At 34.6% G+C, this 6,000-nt stretch overlaps 1 protein-coding gene across 7 annotated transcripts in view; it reads left to right on the plus strand.

Annotated features, from left to right (window-relative positions):
• SULF1 (sulfatase 1) overlaps positions 1-6,000 on the plus strand; it is a 201,558-nt gene that overhangs the window by 22,899 nt on the left and 172,659 nt on the right. The gene's annotated exons all lie outside the window — the stretch shown is intronic.

A 6,000-nucleotide genomic window follows, 5' to 3' on the forward strand; every position in this document is an offset into this window, starting at 1 on the left:
TATGTGTCAAATGTGGATTTTGTACTGAGGCCTTACTGATTCCAAGTCTAGCACTCCAATGTTACGCCACAGAACTCAGGCCTAGTATAGAAATCAGTATCATATAGCAGAGATTGGAGATTTTAATTATGCTAGAACAAAACCCTACCAAAAGCAGAATAGATAATAACATCTTGGCTTGCCTTAATCATAAGGTAGAAGAACAAGCAAAGGGAAATTATATTCTGAATATGATTTTTACCAACAATGAGGAAATTGTCACTGGGTTAGAAAAAGACGGGAATTTTGGTGGTGAAATGATCCCTGCAATCAGTGATAGAGGAAATGCTACATATACTTTGATTTATATCCTCAATTTAAGGGAAAAAATTGATTCATTTTTGTATTTTATTTCATTTTTGTATACTTCATTAACTGACTTCCCTTCTTGAATTTTTATCTATATAAGGAAGGAGTATCTTATTCACTAAAATTCTAACAGGAAAATCAGTCTATGAAATATAGAAAATTCTCAACAATGAAATTCCAAACCAAAAAAAAAACAGTTCTAGTAAAGAAAAAAAGTGAGTTGAATCAACAGAGTTAGTTGTAAAGGGAACTCATTAGCCAACTAAGAGTTTATTTTTATATTGTATTTCATTTTTTAAACTTTATGGATAACATTATCATCATTTTCTAATATTCCACACATGTTCACCTAGGACCATCCCCTGAAACCACAACAAAAAAGTCCAACAAAACCATAATAGCAGTGATGTCTGTTATCATATGTGTTATTCTATAAGCTTCCAGAATCCCCCACCTCTCTATCAAAAAGGAAATGTTGTTTTCCCAGTTAAGAATATTCCTCAAATTTCATTTGAGATTTACTTCCTTTTATTGTTATTTTAATTCAAATCATTCAAGATATTGTATTTTAGGCGTTTTTTTCTTCATTCTCCATTAGTTCATACAAATACAAAAAATGTGGTGCAATTCCATAGGGATAATGTCAAGAACCTTATAGCACAAAATGCCTTCGGTAAGACTGGTGAGGAAAGACAAAGATAGCTAAAAATAATTTTTAAAAATCTTATATTGAGAAAAGAGTGGAATCAAAAAAAAAGAGAATGAGATTGCTGCTCTCAGAATCAATGAAATTATAATGGCCAAAAGAAAAAGCAAAGTTGCTCAACTTTAGTTTTGCTATTCTTTTCTCTGCCAAGGCAAATGATCTTTGGATTGGAAAAATAGGTCTAGCAAAGATCGATTTTAGGAAGTTGGTATTTAACAAGAACAGAGAGAAAGATAGCACTGAGCTGTCCTCGATGAGTTTAATTCACTAGGCCAAAATGAACTATATTCCCCTGTCAGGAATCCTTGAAAGATATTGAGATAGCGAGGGATTGTAGATGCACTACCAAATTGGAGAAAGGGAGCTGTCATCCCAGTTTTCAAAGAGAGGAAGAAAATTATGGCATCTGTAGAATACAAGTCAGTGAGTTTGTCTTCATGTCCTAAGAAAATCTTAGAACATATAATTGTCACAGTACTTATGTCTATGTTTCACATACATATACCCTCAGATTTTAAACTTAAGGGCAAGGATTGAATCATTTTCACCTTTGTACTTCGTCATGTGGCATATTATCTTGTACATAAGAAAAATCCTTTTGATTGCATTTTTTAGGTAAACTATTGCTTGTACTGGATAGGAATATTATTGTAGATAATAGGAATATTATTAGCTCAAACACAGTGGGAACTTAATAAATATTTTCAAATATATCACCTTTAACATAACTTATAGTTCCTTTACTTTTTCTGTGACCTGAAATTTACAATATTGCTACCACCACCCCACCACCCTCCTCACCCTTAGGAAAATATAAGAGGATTTTGCTCTAGCTGTCTATCTGTTAAGTAAGTTCCCTTCCCAGAGGAATACCAGTGCATCTGCAGGCTAGTTCCAAATCTACCTTCTGCCCTGTGATCTTTCTATGTCAAATACAAAAGCCACCATTAGGAAACTGCAATGAATTAATTCTTTCTATTAATTTGGATCTGCTTAAATCATTTCCCCCCGTCTGATTACTTCCTTTCCAAGTACCAAGTATTTGCAATCCTAATCAGGTTACTGCTAAGCATAGATGATTCTCTATCTCTCAAAGGGACGCTCCTCATTAAGAGCATTAATAGGAATTCCTTCCTCTGGAATAGAAATGAGCTGTCATTTTAGCAATGCTGCTGTGTCAGCCTTCCTATTGTCAACCACAACAAATGAGAGAAAATCAATTTATGCTCTAGAATTAGTCAAGTGAGGAATCCTTTGAAGTGGGGTGGAAGGATAAGGAGTGCAGTGTTCAGGCCAGGGACCCGACAGTGCGGATGCTTCGGGTGAATTAGGAAATGTAAGGCAGGGTATGTGATGCCATAAGGCCCAGAAGAATATAACTGCAAAAAAGAACTATCCATTCTCCAAATGGAAGTTTGATGAGCAACAGATGTGGCTTAAATGAACCCTTGTCCAACAGGACTTGGACTCTATTTTACTTAGCTTGGTTCATGGCATAGAAGAAAGGGAGAGGGTATGCATAGCACATGTTCATTGGACAGGAGGCTTGTATTCAAATCTGTTTACTTGATCTACAGAGCTTTGAGTATATAAAGTAGCACAACATGTAAATAGGCATTGAATTGAGACTTTTTAATGGCATTGAGAGTGGAGTAAAGCTGGACTGATCTATTTTAAATGTTTATTTTGTAGCCTTCACATCACTATCATTTTAGAACCTTCAGAGAACCACCACCATCACAACAATAAATTACATTTAGATAACCTTTAATGTTGATTAAAAAGGTAGCAAGGGATAGTGAATAGAAGGCTAGCCTTGAAGCCAGGGCTTGTGTATCAGTTCCACCACCTCTGATACATTGGCTGTATAACTCTGTTATGTTACTTATCGCTGTTACTGCTCCACATGTCTCTCAGAAACTGTAACAGAGCAAGGCTAGAGGCTGTCTACAGCCAATGAAATAAAACATCCAGTTTCACTGGGACCTCTCTCTCCAAAAGAGTTACTAAGAATTTTATATTGTTTAATTTGAGCTTCCTGGCAATTCTATGAGGTTAGATACTGTAGAGATTATTATGCTTAATTTGAAAGAGATGAAATCCAAAACTCAGAGAGGTCAGATTTACTTTTTTTATGTCTACAAATCTAGGTCTTTTTCAAACCTGTTCTCCCAGAATTCAAATCCAGTACCCACTCCATCCACTATCTGAGGACTTGGCACTGTTGAACCAGATTAATATATCCTGCTATCAAGACTTTTCAAGCTCAGTGACTCAATTTCTCCCTATGTAAAATTAAGATGAAAGCATTATTTGGGAAGGAAAAGTATGGATCTTTTGGAAATTATTAAATAATGTCCTGCATTCTATGTACTTATTAGAAAATTCATTTAGAACCCAAAGCCTAAAGCAAACATTCATGATCTTCCTATATTAAATTTCATGAGGAACAAAACAATTTGACATCTCAAGTTTTATTTCTGTAATGAATAATTTTAAAGGGGAATAGTAGCCTTCATATTGGGAAAATGTATATGTGCATTGGTTTCTTGTCTGGAAGGGAGAAATCTTTTGCATATATACTTTACTCTGGGCACCACCAAATAAATGCAATTAGAAAAAGTTTACATGATAGCCCTGGAAGAAGTTTCAGTGGATTATTGTGCTTATTGTTTTGCTCCCAGGCAGGACTACACTGGAGGCATCCCAGTGAAGTTGAGCCATGCCAGTGATAGACAGTACCTCTGCTCACCTAAAAGATCTCCAGGTGGAAATTATATTTAAAAAATTAAAAGGAAAATTGCAGACAATCTGAACCTACCATACATCAATTCCCAAGGATATAATATCTTTGCATCATAATTTCTACAGCTGGGTCCTGATTAGTTAATGCAAATGCCTCATTATTTTACTTTGCACCACATATTTCCACTGGGTTAGATCTAATTACAATATTTTACATATAATTATAACTGAATAATGTGAATTCAAATACTTTCACACCAAGCTATATTTATAAATATTTTGATGCATGCATGCATATACTTATGACTACACAGTCATAAGATGCTTATTCTCTATTCTTTGTCAAGTGTCTTGATTGTTAGGATAATCCGTTTTTCTATTGTATCAAGGCATTATAATTAGTATGTAAGAAGAAACTGGAAGGACTTTAAATTATACCTTTCCTGGTTCTGAAATAATGCTTTCCCCATCCACGTGACCTTTCATAAACACATATATATGTGTGTGTGTGTGTGTGTATATATATATATACATATATATATATATATATATACACACTAACTCACTTAGGAGGGGCAAGCTTCATACGAAGGACTTTTTAGTGGGCTAACCAATCACATTCCAGTCCTAACTTGATACAATTGGTGTGGTTCCTTAACTAAACTAAACTAACCTATGAAATGAGGGAGCTGAACTAACAGTACCTCTCAGATAACTTCCAATATTAATATTATACATTTCAAAAACCCTGATTCAAGCTATATGATATGATCCTTGACAGTTCACAAGATCAGTTTACACTATCATCATCTTCTTCATCATTACCACTGTTTCATGGTAACATATTAAAGATTTGCAATTTACCTATGTAGCTTATGATGTTAATGTTCCCTTAGATTTGGGCAATGTAAACCACTTGCTAGTGGCCATATAGACAGCATCAGAAGCAGAATTTGTGAACAAGTCTACCATATCCAGTACTTGCCACACTACTTCTCATTTTTATAATTATTATTGATTACTAATTATTATTATTCAGTAACTGGGGAACATATTGCACACACTGTAGGAAAATAAGGTATCAAGTCACAAATTATTGACATCATCATTATCTTTCATGATGATAATGATAATAATAGTTTACATTTATATAACATTGGGGTTACTAAGTGGTTGTTTTACTTTATCTCATTAATCCTAACAACAAACCAGTGAGGTAGGCAGGGCAAGTATTATTATTCTTCCTTGTCTTAATGAAGACTTAGAAAGGTTCAATCAAAGATACCAATACTCTAGTGTACAAAAATATAGATCACACAAGACAATAAAGCAAGCCACCTCTATTGAGATAGTGTGCTTACAATAAGAAAGGCAATCGGGGAAGAAGGAGGTCAAATTGAGCACTCCCAACTAGGGCCCCAGTGGGAATATTGTATGCCCCCAAACCAGTAAAAATATTTTAGGTTTTTAATAGAATTCTTGTCCAGATGTAGTGGGACCAGGTATTGTGGAAGGGAGAAAGGAACCTGAACCTGGGAAGTTGTACTATTTCAAACTAGTGAAGAGAGAGGGAAGACTCCTGAAAGACTGTGTACTAATTGATATTCAAACCCCTCAATAATAGGAAAGGAACTTTGCGCCTTTAGTGTTGGTCCTACTCCTAATAATGTGACTTAGGCATTATTGAGCATCACTGCAACTTCTTAGGGTACTAGAATGGGGATGCTACTATGATCATTATATTCTTAGTTCACAATTGAGGAAAATAATGTTAATTTTTAAAAAATAGACCTATATGAAATTATAAAGAGCATAATGCATAAAACAAAAAGAACAGAAATATTGTTTGAAGATTAACTTGTGTATGTCATTCTTTAGAAAAAAACTTAATTAGAAACATGCAATATATAGTTTAATATAAATATATATATTTTAAAAAAGAAAATGATGCTCTAAAGGAAAAAAGTGACTTGTCCAAGGTCAGACAGCAAAGTAAGTGAAAGGCCTGAGTTCAAGCAAGTCCCATGGGTAATGCATATTGGCTATGAGAGCCTGGACAAATTATTGAACAACACTGTGTTCTAGGCAAAGCTCTAAGTTGCAGAGTGCTGCCTAGCATTGGTAGATGTAGAATTCCCTCTACCAAGGAAGTCATAGGGCCAGTCCCTATCCCCTATTCCACATAACTAAGAAGTAGTAGG

This window comes from Monodelphis domestica, chromosome 3 (assembly GCF_027887165.1).
Source record: "Monodelphis domestica isolate mMonDom1 chromosome 3, mMonDom1.pri, whole genome shotgun sequence".
Taxonomy (NCBI): Eukaryota; Metazoa; Chordata; class Mammalia; order Didelphimorphia; family Didelphidae; genus Monodelphis; species Monodelphis domestica.